This window comes from Pseudophryne corroboree, chromosome 9 (assembly GCF_028390025.1).
Source record: "Pseudophryne corroboree isolate aPseCor3 chromosome 9, aPseCor3.hap2, whole genome shotgun sequence".
NCBI lineage: Eukaryota > Metazoa > Chordata > Amphibia > Anura > Myobatrachidae > Pseudophryne > Pseudophryne corroboree.
In genome coordinates, this window is record NC_086452.1 from 450,297,547 (window position 1) to 450,315,323 (window position 17,777).

Genomic DNA, 17,777 nt, shown 5'->3' on the forward strand with positions numbered 1-17,777 from the left:
AGAGCACTGAGCTCACACTCCATACACAGAGCACTGAGCCCACACTCCATACACAGAGCACTGAGCCCACACTCCATACACTGAGCCCACACTCCATACACAGAGCACTGAGCTCACACTCCATACACTGAGCCCACACTCCATACACAGAGCACTGAGCTCATACTCCATACACTCAGCCCACACTCCATACACAGAGCACTGAGCTCACACTCCATACACTGAGCCCACACTCCATACACTGAGCCCACACTCCATACACTGAGCAGAGCCCGCACTCCATACACAGAGCACTGAGCTCACACTCCATACACAGAGCACTGAGCTCACACTCCATACACAGAGCACTGAGCCCACACTCCATACACAGAGCACTGAGCTCATACTCCATACACTGAGCCCACACTCCATACACAGAGCACTGATCTCACACTCCATACACAGAGCACTGAGCCCACACTCCATACACAGAGCACTGAGCTCATACTCCATACACTGAGCCCACACTCCATACACAGAGCACTGAGCTCACACTCCATACACTGAGCACTGAGCCAACATTCCATACACAGAGCACTGAGCCCACACTCCATACACTGAGCAGAGCCCGCACTCCATACACAGAGCACTGAGCTCACACTCCATACACAGAGCACTGAGCTCACACTCCATACACAGAGCACTGAGCCCACACTCCATACACAGAGCACTGAGCTCATACTCAATACACTGAGCCCACACCCAATACACTGAGCCCACACTCCATACACAGAGCACTGAGCTGACACTCCATACACTGAGCCCACACTCCATACGCAGAGCACTGAGCTCACACTCCACTGAGCCCACACTCCATACGCAGAGCACTGAGCTCACACTCCATACACTGAGCCCACACTCCATACGCAGAGCACTGAGCTCACACTCCATATGATACACAGAGCACTGAACTCACAGTCCATAAGATTCAGAGCACTGAGCTCACACTCCATACGAAGAGCACTGAGCCCACACTCCATATGATGCACAGAGCCCACACTCCATACACAGAGCACTGAGACCACACTCCATACACAGAGCACTGAGCTCATACTCCATACACTGAGCTCACACTCCATACACAGAGCACTGAGCTCATACTCCATACACTCAGCCCACACTCCATACACAGAGCACTGAGCTCACACTCCATACACTGTGCCCACACTCAATACACTGAGCACTGAGCCCACACTCCATACACTGAGCAGAGCCCGCACTCCATACACAGAGCACTGAGCTTACACTCCATACACTGAGCTCACACTCCATACACTGAGCCCACACTCCATACACTGAGCAGAGCCCGCACTCCATACACAGAGCACTGAGCTTACACTCCATACATAGAGCACTGAGCTCACACTCCATACACAGAGCACTGAGCTCACACTCCATACACAGAGCACTGAGCTCACACTCCATACACAGAGCACTGAGCTCACACTCCATACACAGAGCACTGAGCTCACACTCCATACACAGAGCACTGAGCTCATACTCCATACACTGAGCCCACACTCCATACACAGAGCACTGAGCTCACACTCCATAAACAGAGCACTTAGCTCATACTCCATACACAGAGCACTGAGCTCACACTCCATACACAGAGAACTGGGCCCACACTCCATACACAGAGAACTGGGCCAACACTCCAAACGCAGAACTCATACTCAATACACAGAGCACTGAGCTCACACTCCATACACAGAGCCCACACTCCATACACAGAGCACTGAGCTCACACTCCATACACAGAGCACTGAGCCCACACTCCATACACAGAGCACTGAGCTCACACTCCATACACAGAGCACTGAGCTTACACTCCATACACAGAGCACTGAGCCCACACTCCATACACAGAGCACTGAGCTCACACTCCATACACAGAGCACTGAGCTCATACTCCATACACTCAGCCCACACTCCATACAGAGCCCTGAGCTCACACTCCATACACTGAGCCCACACTCCATACACTGAGCAGAGCCCGCACTCCATACACAGAGCACTGAGCTCACACTCCATACACAGAGCACTGAGCCCACACTCCATACACAGAGCACGGAGCTCATACTCCATACACTGAGCCCACACTCCATACACAGAGCACTGAGCTCATACTCCATACACAGAGCACTGAGCTCACACTCCATACACAGAGAACTGGGCCCACACTCCATACACAGAGAACTGGGCCAACACTCCAAACGCAGAACTCATACTCAATACACAGAGCACTGAGCTCACACTCCATACACAGAGCCCACACTCCATACACAGAGCACTGAGCTCACACTCCATACACAGAGCACTGAGCCCACACTCCATACACAGAGCACTGAGCTCACACTCCATACACAGAGCACTGAGCTTACACTCCATACACAGAGCACTGAGCTCACACTCCATACACAGAGCCCACACTGAGCTCATACTCCATACACAGAGCACTGAGCTCACACTCCATACACTGAGCTCACACTCCATACACAGAGAACTGGGCCCACACTCCATACACAGAGAACTGGGCCAACACTCCAAACGCAGAACTCATACTCAATACACAGAGCACTGAGCTCACACTCCATACACAGAGCCCACACTCCATACACAGAGCACTGAGCTCACACTCCATACACAGAGCACTGAGCCCACACTCCATACACAGAGCACTGAGCTCACACTCCATACACAGAGCACTGAGCCCACACTCCATACACAGAGCACTGAGCTCACACTCCATACAAAGAGCACTGAGCTCACACTCCATGAACATTTCCACAAGGAGTGGGAGGCCATTATCAACACTTGTTCTTTCTCACTTATCCATTTAATCTTGAAAGAACGAAAGGAAAAACTAAAAGATATAAATGAAAGGATAAAGAACTTGCAAATACTGGTAAAACCATTCCAGGAATTATCAGAATTTGTAATAGCTGAGAAAGAAATCGAATTGAGAATAGAAAGAAACACTAAAGAGTTGATAAGTAAGAAACAGAAAAAATTACAGAGGGATCATGAGTATTACAAACAAAAAATCATGAAGGAACAAAGAAAAAAAGAAGAGAGAATCAGTTGTTCATCTGATAGAGGAGGTAGAACGGATAGTGAAAGTAAAAACTCCTCACCAAACACTATCACACCTAAAATAAAAAATAATCCATCCAAAAGAAATCTTCATGATAGGAGAGAGGAAAAAATCCCTATGAAAAGAAGAACTATCTACTCCCCTATCACCAGATATGGAAGAGATTATACACACAGGGAAAGAGAAAGATATCAACAAAACCAATCTCAACGGAAGTACGAACAACAAGATGACAGAGATTGGATCTTCCCCAGGAGATACAATAAACAAAGAGAATTTGGGAGAAATGACCAATACAGAAGAAATGACTACAGACCCTATAGACAAGATCCCTACACACCACAAGAAGATTGGACATCAAGAAGATATCACCCATCAAGAGAAAATTATCATCAAAATCGGGAATCTTTTTTGGAGAGAGGATGAAAACCATTCACAAGAAGATGGTAAAAAACATCCATACAATCAAAAACAAGCGGAAATATAGGGGAACTAGGGGGGGTAAAAAACAGCCCAAAAAATCCAACCAAAATAAAAAAGGAAAAAATTCTGAATACATGTCTCCGAAAAAATGTAAAATATTTAATATTGCGAACAAAGAACTTACTAGTCCAGAACAAAGGGTACTAGAGAAAGGATTAAAGTATGCACCCACCTCTAACACCGATCCCTTTACACTATTTGTTGACACTGAAAAATTCATAAGAAAGATCACTCTAAAGAAATTCTTTAAATTGAAAGAGGATCAAGTAACATCACAAAATAATGAACCTAGTAATGAAGAACATCAAACTACATTCCGGAAAAAATCATCTTTCTATCCGGCACACATGAAAGGCAACTATATCAGTGTATTCAACAAATTAATAGAAGAAGATTTCAAGAATTTGAAATCAAAACAAGGGAAGAGTAATTTGACTAGAAAGGAAAAACAAGCATTGAAAAACTTATCCAAAAATGAAGATGTAGTCATTAAACCCTGTGATAAGGGGGGAGGGGTGGTTGTGATGAGTAAGGATTACTATATAAAAGAAATCCAACGACAACTGGAAGATGGCACAACATATAAGAAACTTAAAACTGATCCTACCAATCGTATTAAAATAGAATTTCAAAAGTTCATAAATAAACACCTAGATAATGGAGCAATTACCAAACAGGAATTCGAATTTCTCCAAACGGAGCATCCAAAAACCCCTAGTATCTATATCTTACCTAAAGTTCATAAAGATCCTTTAGCTCCCCCGGGTAGACCCATCATAGCTGGGATTGGAAGCCTCACAAGCAACTTATCTGAAATGATAGATTGCTTCTTACAACCCTTAGTTATTAAAAATAAATCCTATATCAAGGATACTATGGATATTATCAACAAATTAGAGAATATTGAGGTAAAGGACTCCACGATCCTAACAACTGCAGATGTGACATCACTCTACACAGCCATAGAACATGATAAAGGTATAGAGGCTATAGATTGGTTCTTAAACCAATCAAATACACCAATCAAGACAAGAAACTTCATCATAGAAGGAATCACCTTTATTCTTAAAAATAATTACTTCTTTTTTGAAGGTAATTATTACCTCCAGCTAGTGGGAACTGCTATGGGGACCAAGTTCGCGCCCAGTTACGCTAACCTCTTCATGGCACATTGGGAAAATACCCATGTATGGGGTGATGCGACTGAGGCGTCGAACTTGGTCCTATGGAAGAGATTCATCGACGACATCATATTCCTGTGGGAAGGCTCGGAAGAAACCCTCATATCTTTCTGTAATGAATTGAATATGACCAGTGCTGGTATTAATTTTACTTTCAATAAAAGTCAAGAAGAAATAAACTTCTTAGACTTAACTATCTACAAAGTAGAAAATAGCCTTTTCACGAAAGGATACATCAAACCAACAGATTCCCAACAGTATATTAGCAAACAAAGCCAGCATCATCCAAATTGGACAAAAGGAATTCCAAAGAGCCAACTGATAAGAATAAAAAGGAACTGTAATGATCCAGCAGAATGTAAAAAACAAAATGAGGCCATGCTCAGCAACTTTAGGTCACAAGGATATACAGAACAAGAACTGAAAAAGGCATATGAAGAAGTCACAAATATAAATAGAAGTGACTTGTTACGTAAAACTAAAACTAACAACAATAAAAATGACGACTTCAATGTCGCCTTTATTACAACATTTGGAGCAGACCACAAGAAAATTGAATCCATTATAAAAACTCATTGGTGTGTCCTTAAAAAGGACCCAATATTAAAAAATATAATCCCTGATGTCCCTAAATTCATCTATAGAAAATCGCAGAATCTAAGAAATAAGTTAGTAAAGAGCTCGTTACCAATTCAACAAAACAATCCAATAAGATCGGAGGGTTTTTACCGTTGTGGCAGTTGCATGATGTGTAAGACAGTCAAAGCAAAAAAATAAAAAATCTCAAGTTTTAAAGTAAATAACAAAGAATATAAAATCACGAACTTTATAACCTGTCACACCAATAACGTGATCTACCTCATTGAATGTGAATGTGGGCTATTTTATGTAGGCCGGACATCCCGTGCACTAAAAACACGCATGGGCGAGCATGTGAGAAACATTACAAAAGGATTAGAATCACATAATTTATCAAATCATTTTAAGCTTAAACATCAGTGTAAAGTTAATGCCATTAAACAGTTTATAGGGATTCAAAATGTAAAAATTAACTGGAAAGATAGGGACTCGGAGAGCTTGTTAGCAAAAGCAGAAATGAAATGGATTTTTAATCTAAAAACCATTACCCCTGAGGGACTAAACAAAGAATTTGAAGTAAAGTGGTTCCTTTAAATCATTTCATGTATATATTTATCCACTAGTTTATTTATTTATTTAATTTTTTTATATATATGTTTATGCATACATATTATTGTTTTATTATATATCATGATAGATAATTTCATTGGGGAACATGAAGTTGCCCCCTTTTCTCGCTGGAACGCAGGGAAGTGTAATCTAACCCGACCGCACCGTTCCCGGAAGTGCGTGTGTGTTCTCGGCGGTGGAACGCACGGTTACGCTCGGCGGTGGAACGCATCAACTTCCGGTTATGGCCGGAAATGATCGGCCGTGGATGGAACGCAGAGCGTTCTTAGAAAAAATCCTACTGCATGGGAGGATCCGCCTTCTCAGGATCAGTATTATTGTTGTGCCTGGCCGCTTCAACCCCGGAAGTTGCGTGCGTATCCCGGCAGTGGAACGCACGGCACTTCCGGGTATATCCGTGAATGGAACGCATTAGCGTTTCCAACTAAATCCTGCTGAAAAACACCTATGTGCTCATTGGTATTAAAAAATTATATGTATATGTGTGTATAGTGACGTACAAAATAACCCTGAATTGGCTTCTATAGAGAGAATATACGGCCGAAAATGATATCATACAGGAAGCAGTTAACATCCAACACTATTGATCTGTTTATTAATTTCTCTTACTGTATATCATTTTATAACATAAACATCATATTTTCAGCATTATAAAAACCAACAAATGAAGGAATATGTTAGGATAATGATTTTATGAATTTTAGAAAAGGAACCAACAGGAAGTATGTTTCCACTTCCGGGTCAAATGTAGTATAAAAAGAGGATGTGTGCAGGTATGGATCATTCTGCCCTGAGGAAGAGTTAGATACAACTCGAAACGCATTGGCGGCACTACATGATCCATTTACCTGCATCTAAAGCACCAGAAGAACCCTACCAGGTCCTGCGGCCGGTGTTGTGCATGAGGGGAGGAGGAAGGAATTCCGGAACCTTCCAATTTTGCTCTTCTCATTGCTCCATGCTGGGAGCCTGACACGGTACGGTTCCAATTTTACTGTATAGTGAATTTGTCACTTTTATTGGATACAAGTATCGTATGAATTTTAATTAATAAACCATCATTTGTTTTGAACTACTACACTATATGTACTTTTTCTTCTCTTTATGACGAATACCTTTATATAAGGAAAAATTCTGAACTAGTTGTGGGAGAAGAATGGTCATCTAGAAAATAGAAAAAAGAAGAGGAAAAAAAGAATTATCCAAGCAAAATACAGGATTTTTTGAACTGTCCATTAAGACTTTCATATAATTCTCTTAAAGTGGGAGCGCCAACGGTGTATTCAAAAATTAAGTGTTGTTCATTAGTCTTTTTTGTGTGATTGGGAGTCACCAGAATACATCCAGGCAGCAACCATTTCACATTAAGCGCTATTCTCTGTTCCATCTATATTTTGCCTTCTGTCACTATTTCCCAATTTTGGTAATAGAGTTAAGCTGCTATTTTCAACATGTTCACACATTTGGAAAATAGAGAAAAAATCTTTAAAGATGTTTTTTACGTATCTAATTCAGTCAGTCAAGTTGAAATTGTAGATGAAAATTTAGACACAGCAATGGATAAACTAAGCTCCTTATTATTAAAAGAAAATAAATTGTGGTGGGAGGTAGCCACATTAGAAAAATACCTCTCAGACCAAATTATACCAAAAGGACTAAGAATCTCTAAAATACCCTCCTTTAGTGATGGAAGTGAACATTTCCACAAGGAGTGGGAGGCCATTATCAACACTTGTTCTTTCTCACTTATCCATTTAATCTTGAAAGAACGAAAGGAAAAACTAAAAGATATAAATGAAAGGATAAAGAACTTGCAAATACTGGTAAAACCATTCCAGGAATTATCAGAATTTGTAATAGCTGAGAAAGAAATCGAATTGAGAATAGAAAGAAACACTAAAGAGTTGATAAGTAAGAAACAGAAAAAATTACAGAGGGATCATGAGTATTACAAACAAAAAATCATGAAGGAACAAAGAAAAAAAGAAGAGAGAATCAGTTGTTCATCTGATAGAGGAGGTAGAACGGATAGTGAAAGTAAAAACTCCTCACCAAACACTATCACACCTAAAATAAAAAATAATCCATCCAAAAGAAATCTTCATGATAGGAGAGAGGAAAAAATCCCTATGAAAAGAAGAACTATCTACTCCCCTATCACCAGATATGGAAGAGATTATACACACAGGGAAAGAGAAAGATATCAACAAAACCAATCTCAACGGAAGTACGAACAACAAGATGACAGAGATTGGATCTTCCCCAGGAGATACAATAAACAAAGAGAATTTGGGAGAAATGACCAATACAGAAAAAATGACTACAGACCCTATAGACAAGATCCCTACACACCACAAGAAGATTGGACATCAAGAAGATATCACCCATCAAGAGAAAATTATCATCAAAATCGGGAATCTTTTTTGGAGAGAGGACGAAAACCATTCACAAGAAGATGGTAAAAAACATCCATACAATCAAAAACAAGCGGAAATATAGGGGAACTAGGGGGGGTAAAAAACAGCCCAAAAAATCCAACCAAAATAAAAAAGGAAAAAATTCTGAATACATGTCTCCGAAAAAATATAAAATATTTAATATTGCGAACAAAGAACTTACTAGTCCAGAACAAAGGGTACTAGAGAAAGGATTAAAGTATGCACCCACCTCTAACACCGATCCCTTTACACTATTTGTTGACACTGAAAAATTCATAAGAAAGATCACTCTAAAGAAATTCTTTAAATTGAAAGAGGATCAAGTAACATCACAAAATAATGAACCTAGTAATGAAGAACATCAAACTACATTCCGGAAAAAATCATCTTTCTATCCGGCACACATGAAAGGCAACTATATCAGTGTATTCAACAAATTAATAGAAGAAGATTTCAAGAATTTGAAATCAAAACAAGGGAAGAGTAATTTGACTAGAAAGGAAAAACAAGCATTGAAAAACTTATCCAAAAATGAAGATGTAGTCATTAAACCCTGTGATAAGGGGGGAGGGGTGGTTGTGATGAGTAAGGATTACTATATAAAAGAAATCCAACGACAACTGGAAGATGGCACAACATATAAGAAACTTAAAACTGATCCTACCAATCGTATTAAAATAGAATTTCAAAAGTTCATAAATAAACACCTAGATAATGGAGCAATTACCAAACAGGAATTCGAATTTCTCCAAACGGAGCATCCAAAAACCCCTAGTATCTATATCTTACCTAAAGTTCATAAAGATCCTTTAGCTCCCCCGGGTAGACCCATCATAGCTGGGATTGGAAGCCTCACAAGCAACTTATCTGAAATGATAGATTGCTTCTTACAACCCTTAGTTATTAAAAATAAATCCTATATCAAGGATACTATGGATATTATCAACAAATTAGAGAATATTGAGGTAAAGGACTCCACGATCCTAACAACTGCAGATGTGACATCACTCTACACAGCCATAGAACATGATAAAGGTATAGAGGCTATAGATTGGTTCTTAAACCAATCAAATACACCAATCAAGACAAGAAACTTCATCATAGAAGGAATCACCTTTATTCTTAAAAATAATTACTTCTTTTTTGAAGGTAATTATTACCTCCAGCTAGTGGGAACTGCTATGGGGACCAAGTTCGCGCCCAGTTACGCTAACCTCTTCATGGCACATTGGGAAAATACCCATGTATGGGGTGATGCGACTGAGGCGTCGAACTTGGTCCTATGGAAGAGATTCATCGACGACATCATATTCCTGTGGGAAGGCTCGGAAGAAACCCTCATATCTTTCTGTAATGAATTGAATATGACCAGTGCTGGTATTAATTTGACTTTCAATAAAAGTCAAGAAGAAATAAACTTCTTAGACTTAACTATCTACAAAGTAGAAAATAGCCTTTTCACGAAAGGATACATCAAACCAACAGATTCCCAACAGTATATTAGCAAACAAAGCCAGCATCATCCAAATTGGACAAAAGGAATTCCAAAGAGCCAACTGATAAGAATAAAAAGGAACTGTAATGATCCAGCAGAATGTAAAAAACAAAGTGAGGCCATGCTCAGCAACTTTAGGTCACAAGGATATACAGAACAAGAACTGAAAAAGGCATATGAAGAAGTCACAAATATAAATAGAAGTGACTTGTTACGTAAAACTAAAACAAACAACAATAAAAATGACGACTTCAATGTCGCCTTTATTACAACATTTGGAGCAGACCACAAGAAAATTGAATCCATTATAAAAACTCATTGGTGTGTCCTTAAAAAGGACCCAATATTAAAAAATATAATCCCTGATGTCCCTAAATTCATCTATAGAAAATCGCAGAATCTAAGAAATAAGTTAGTAAAGAGCTCGTTACCAATTCAACAAAACAATCCAATAAGATCGGAGGGTTTTTACCGTTGTGGCAGTTGCATGATGTGTAAGACAGTCAAAGCAAAAAAATAAAAAATCTCAAGTTTTAAAGTAAATAACAAAGAATATAAAATCACGAACTTTATAACCTGTCACACCAATAACGTGATCTACCTCATTGAATGTGAATGTGGGCTATTTTATGTAGGCCGGACATCCCGTGCACTAAAAACACGCATGGGCGAGCATGTGAGAAACATTACAAAAGGATTAGAATCGCATAATTTATCAAATCATTTTAAGCTTAAACATCAGTGTAAAGTTAATGCCATTAAACAGTTTATAGGGATTCAAAATGTAAAAATTAACTGGAAAGATAGGGACTCGGAGAGCTTGTTAGCAAAAGCAGAAATGAAATGGATTTTTAATCTAAAAACCATTACCCCTGAGGGACTAAACAAAGAATTTGAAGTAAAGTGGTTCCTTTAAATCATTTCATGTATATATTTATCCACTAGTTTATTTATTTATTTAATTTTTTTTATATATATGTTTATGCATACATATTATTGTTTTATTATGTATCATGATAGATAATTTCATTGGGGAACATGAAGTTGCCCCCTTTTCTCGCTGGAACGCAGGGAAGTGTAATCTAACCCGACCGCACCGTTCCCGGAAGTGCGTGTGTGTTCTCGGCGGTGGAACGCACGGTTACGCTCGGCGGTGGAACGCATCAACTTCCGGTTATGGCCGGAAATGATCGGCCGTGGATGGAACGCAGAGCGTTCTTAGAAAAAATCCTACTGCATGGGAGGATCCGCCTTCTCAGGATCAGTATTATTGTTGTGCCTGGCCGCTTCAACCCCGGAAGTTGCGTGCGTATCCCGGCAGTGGAACGCACGGCACTTCCGGGTATATCCGTGAATGGAACGCATTAGCGTTTCCAACTAAATCCTGCTGAAAAACACCTATGTGCTCATTGGTATTAAAAAATTATATGTATATGTGTGTATAGTGACGTACAAAATAACCCTGAATTGGCTTCTATAGAGAGAATATACGGCCGAAAATTACATCATACAGGAAGCAGTTAACATCCAACACTATTGATCTGTTTATTAATTTCTCTTACTGTATATCATTTTATAACATAAACATCATATTTTCAGCATTATAAAAACCAACAAATGAAGGAATATGTTAGGATAATGATTTTATGAATTTTAGAAAAGGAACCAACAGGAAGTATGTTTCCACTTCCGGGTCAAATGTAGTATAAAAAGAGGATGTGTGCAGGTATGGATCATTCTGCCCTGAGGAAGAGTTAGATACAACTCGAAACGCGTTGGCGGCACTACATGATCCATTTACCTGCATCTAAAGCACCAGAAGAACCCTACCAGGTCCTGCGGCCGGTGTTGTGCATGAGGGGAGGAGGAAGGAATTCCGGAACCTTCCAATTTTGCTCTTCTCATTGCTCCATGCTGGGAGCCTGACACGGTACGGTTCCAATTTTACTGTATAGTGAATTTGTCACTTTTATTGGATACAAGTATCGTATGAATTTTAATTAATAAACCATCATTTGTTTTGAACTACTACACTATGGCCCTCATTCCGAGTTGATCGGTCGCAAGGCGAATTTAGCAGAGTTACACACGCTAAGCCGCCGCCTACTGTGAGTGAATCTTAGCTTCTTAAAATTGCGACCGATGTATTCGCAATATTGCGATTACTAACTACTTAGCAGTTTCAGAGTAGCTCCAGACTTACTCTGCCTGTGCGATCAGTTCAGTGCTTGTCGTTCCTGGTTGACGTCACAAACACACCCAGCGTTCGCCCAGGCACTCCCACCGTTTCCCCGGCCACTCCTGCGTTTTTTCCGGAAACGGTAGCGTTTTCAGCCACACGCCCCTGAAACGCCGTGTTTCCGCCCAGTAACACCCATTTCCTGTCAATCACATTACGATCGCCGGAGCGAAGAAAAAGCCGTGAGTAAAAATACTTTCTTCATAGTAAAGTTACTTGGCGCAGTCGCAGTGCGAACATTGCGCATGCGTACTAAGCGGATTTTCACTGCGATGCGATGAAAAATACCGAGCGAACAACTCGGAATGAGGGCCTATATGTACTTTTTCTTCTCTTTATGACGAATACCTTTATATAAGGAAAAATTCTGAACTAGTTGTGGGAGAAGAATGGTCATCTAGAAAATAGAAAAAAGAAGAGGAAAAAAAGAATTATCCAAGCAAAATACAGGATTTTTTGAACTGTCCATTAAGACTTTCATATAATTCTCTTAAAGTGGGAGCGCCAACGGTGTATTCAAAAATTAAGTGTTGTTCATTAGTCTTTTTTGTGTGATTGGGAGTCACCAGAATACATCCAGGCAGCAACCATTTCACATTAAGCGCTATTCTCTGTTCCATCTATATTTTGCCTTCTGTCACTATTTCCCAATTTTGGTAATAGAGTTAAGCTGCTATTTTCAACATGTTCACACATTTGGAAAATAGAGAAAAAATCTTTAAAGATGTTTTTTACGTATCTAATTCAGTCAGTCAAGTTGAAATTGTAGATGAAAATTTAGACACAGCAATGGATAAACTAAGCTCCTTATTATTAAAAGAAAATAAATTGTGGTGGGAGGTAGCCACATTAGAAAAATACCTCTCAGACCAAATTATACCAAAAGGACTAAGAATCTCTAAAATACCCTCCTTTAGTGATGGAAGTGAACATTTCCACAAGGAGTGGGAGGCCATTATCAACACTTGTTCTTTCTCACTTATCCATTTAATCTTGAAAGAACGAAAGGAAAAACTAAAAGATATAAATGAAAGGATAAAGAACTTGCAAATACTGGTAAAACCATTCCAGGAATTATCAGAATTTGTAATAGCTGAGAAAGAAATCGAATTGAGAATAGAAAGAAACACTAAAGAGTTGATAAGTAAGAAACAGAAAAAATTACAGAGGGATCATGAGTATTACAAACAAAAAATCATGAAGGAACAAAGAAAAAAAGAAGAGAGAATCAGTTGTTCATCTGATAGAGGAGGTAGAACGGATAGTGAAAGTAAAAACTCCTCACCAAACACTATCACACCTAAAATAAAAAATAATCCATCCAAAAGAAATCTTCATGATAGGAGAGAGGAAAAAATCCCTATGAAAAGAAGAACTATCTACTCCCCTATCACCAGATATGGAAGAGATTATACACACAGGGAAAGAGAAAGATATCAACAAAACCAATCTCAACGGAAGTACGAACAACAAGATGACAGAGATTGGATCTTCCCCAGGAGATACAATAAACAAAGAGAATTTGGGAGAAATGACCAATACAGAAGAAATGACTACAGACCCTATAGACAAGATCCCTACACACCACAAGAAGATTGGACATCAAGAAGATATCACCCATCAAGAGAAAATTATCATCAAAATCGGGAATCTTTTTTGGAGAGAGGACGAAAACCATTCACAAGAAGATGGTAAAAAACATCCATACAATCAAAAACAAGCGGAAATATAGGGGAACTAGGGGGGGTAAAAAACAGCCCAAAAAATCCAACCAAAATAAAAAAGGAAAAAATTCTGAATACATGTCTCCGAAAAAATGTAAAATATTTAATATTGCGAACAAAGAACTTACTAGTCCAGAACAAAGGGTACTAGAGAAAGGATTAAAGTATGCACCCACCTCTAACACCGATCCCTTTACACTATTTGTTGACACTGAAAAATTCATAAGAAAGATCACTCTAAAGAAATTCTTTAAATTGAAAGAGGATCAAGTAACATCACAAAATAATGAACCTAGTAATGAAGAACATCAAACTACATTCCGGAAAAAATCATCTTTCTATCCGGCACACATGAAAGGCAACTATATCAGTGTATTCAACAAATTAATAGAAGAAGATTTCAAGAATTTGAAATCAAAACAAGGGAAGAGTAATTTGACTAGAAAGGAAAAACAAGCATTGAAAAACTTATCCAAAAATGAAGATGTAGTCATTAAACCCTGTGATAAGGGGGGAGGGGTGGTTGTGATGAGTAAGGATTACTATATAAAAGAAATCCAACGACAACTGGAAGATGGCACAACATATAAGAAACTTAAAACTGATCCTACCAATCGTATTAAAATAGAATTTCAAAAGTTCATAAATAAACACCTAGATAATGGAGCAATTACCAAACAGGAATTCGAATTTCTCCAAACGGAGCATCCAAAAACCCCTAGTATCTATATCTTACCTAAAGTTCATAAAGATCCTTTAGCTCCCCCGGGTAGACCCATCATAGCTGGGATTGGAAGCCTCACAAGCAACTTATCTGAAATGATAGATTGCTTCTTACAACCCTTAGTTATTAAAAATAAATCCTATATCAAGGATACTATGGATATTATCAACAAATTAGAGAATATTGAGGTAAAGGACTCCACGATCCTAACAACTGCAGATGTGACATCACTCTACACAGCCATAGAACATGATAAAGGTATAGAGGCTATAGATTGGTTCTTAAACCAATCAAATACACCAATCAAGACAAGAAACTTCATCATAGAAGGAATCACCTTTATTCTTAAAAATAATTACTTCTTTTTTGAAGGTAATTATTACCTCCAGCTAGTGGGAACTGCTATGGGGACCAAGTTCGCGCCCAGTTACGCTAACCTCTTCATGGCACATTGGGAAAATACCCATGTATGGGGTGATGCGACTGAGGCGTCGAACTTGGTCCTATGGAAGAGATTCATCGACGACATCATATTCCTGTGGGAAGGCTCGGAAGAAACCCTCATATCTTTCTGTAATGAATTGAATATGACCAGTGCTGGTATTAATTTGACTTTCAATAAAAGTCAAGAAGAAATAAACTTCTTAGACTTAACTATCTACAAAGTAGAAAATAGCCTTTTCACGAAAGGATACATCAAACCAACAGATTCCCAACAGTATATTAGCAAACAAAGCCAGCATCATCCAAATTGGACAAAAGGAATTCCAAAGAGCCAACTGATAAGAATAAAAAGGAACTGTAATGATCCAGCAGAATGTAAAAAACAAAGTGAGGCCATGCTCAGCAACTTTAGGTCACAAGGATATACAGAACAAGAACTGAAAAAGGCATATGAAGAAGTCACAAATATAAATAGAAGTGACTTGTTACGTAAAACTAAAACAAACAACACTAAAAATGACGACTTCAATGTCGCCTTTATTACAACATTTGGAGCAGACCACAAGAAAATTGAATCCATTATAAAAACTCATTGGTGTGTCCTTAAAAAGGACCCAATATTAAAAAATATAATCCCTGATGTCCCTAAATTCATCTATAGAAAATCGCAGAATCTAAGAAATAAGTTAGTAAAGAGCTCGTTACCAATTCAACAAAACAATCCAATAAGATCGGAGGGTTTTTACCGTTGTGGCAGTTGCATGATGTGTAAGACAGTCAAAGCAAAAAAATCAAAAATCTCAAGTTTTAAAGTAAATAACAAAGAATATAAAATCACGAACTTTATAACCTGTCACACCAATAACGTGATCTACCTCATTGAATGTGAATGTGGGCTATTTTATGTAGGCCGGACATCCCGTGCACTAAAAACACGCATGGGCGAGCATGTGAGAAACATTACACAAGGATTAGAATCACATAATTTATCAAATAATTTTAAGCTTAAACATCAGTGTAAAGTTAATGCCATTAAACAGTTTATAGGGATTCAAAATGTAAAAATTAACTGGAAAGATAGGGACTCGGAGAGCTTGTTAGCAAAAGCAGAAATGAAATGGATTTTTAATCTAAAAACCATTACCCCTGAGGGACTAAACAAAGAATTTGAAGTAAAGTGGTTCCTTTAAATCATTTCATGTATATATTTATCCACTAGTTTATTTATTTATTTAATTTTTTTTATATATATGTTTATGCATACATATTATTGTTTTATTATGTATCATGATAGATAATTTCATTGGGGAGCATGAAGTTGCCCCCTTTTCTCGCTGGAACGCAGGGAAGTGTAATCTAACCCGACCGCACCGTTCCCGGAAGTGCGTGTGTGTTCTCGGCGGTGGAACGCACACGGTTACGCTCGGCGGTGGAACGCATCAACTTCCGGTTATGGCCGGAAATGATCGGCCGTGGATGGAACGCAGAGCGTTCTTAGAAAAAATCCTACTGCATGGGAGGATCCGCCTTCTCAGGATCAGTATTATTGTTGTGCCTGGCCGCTTCAACCCCGGAAGTTGCGTGTGTATCCCGGCAGTGGAACGCACGGCACTTCCGGTATATCCGTGAATGGAACGCATTAGCGTTTCCAACTAAATCCTGCTGAAAAACACCTATGTGCTCATTGGTATTAAAAAATTATATGTATATGTGTGTATAGTGACGTACAAAATAACCCTGAATTGGCTTCTATAGAGAGAATATACGGCCGAAAATGACATCATACAGGAAGCAGTTAACATCCAACACTATTGATCTGTTTATTAATTTCTCTTACTGTATATCATTTTATAACATAAACATAATATTTTCAGCATTATAAAAACCAACAAATGAAGGAATATGTTAGGATAATGATTTTATGAATTTTAGAAAAGGAACCAACAGGAAGTATGTTTCCACTTCCGGGTCAAATGTAGTATAAAAAGAGGATGTGTGCAGGTATGGATCATTCTGCCCTGAGGAAGAGTTAGATACAACTCGAAACGCTTTGGCGGCACTACATGATCCATTTACCTGCATCTAAAGCACCAGAAGAACCCTACCAGGTCCTGCGGCCGGTGTTGTGCATGAGGGGAGGAGGAAGGAATTCCGTAACCTTCCAATTTTGCTCTTCTCATTGCTCCATGCTGGGAGCCTGACACGGTACGGTTCCAATTTTACTGTATAGTGAATTTGTCACTTTTATTGGATACAAGTATCGTATGAATTTTAATTAATAAACCATCATTTGTTTTGAACTACTACACTATATGTACTTTTTCTTCTCTTTATGACGAATACCTTTATATAAGGAAAAATTCTGAACTAGTTGTGGGAGAAGAATGGTCATCTAGAAAATAGAAAAAAGAAGAGGAAAAAAAGAATTATCCAAGCAAAATACAGGATTTTTTGAACTGTCCATTAAGACTTTCATATAATTCTCTTAAAGTGGGAGCGCCAACGGTGTATTCAAAAATTAAGTGTTGTCCATACACAGAGCACTGAGCTCACACTCCATACACAGAGCACTGAGCTCACACTCCATACACTGAGCCCACACTCCATACACTGAGCACTGAGCCCACACTCCATAGACTGAGCAGAGCCCGCACTCCATACACAGAGCACTGAGCTCACACTCCATACACAGAGCACTGAGCCC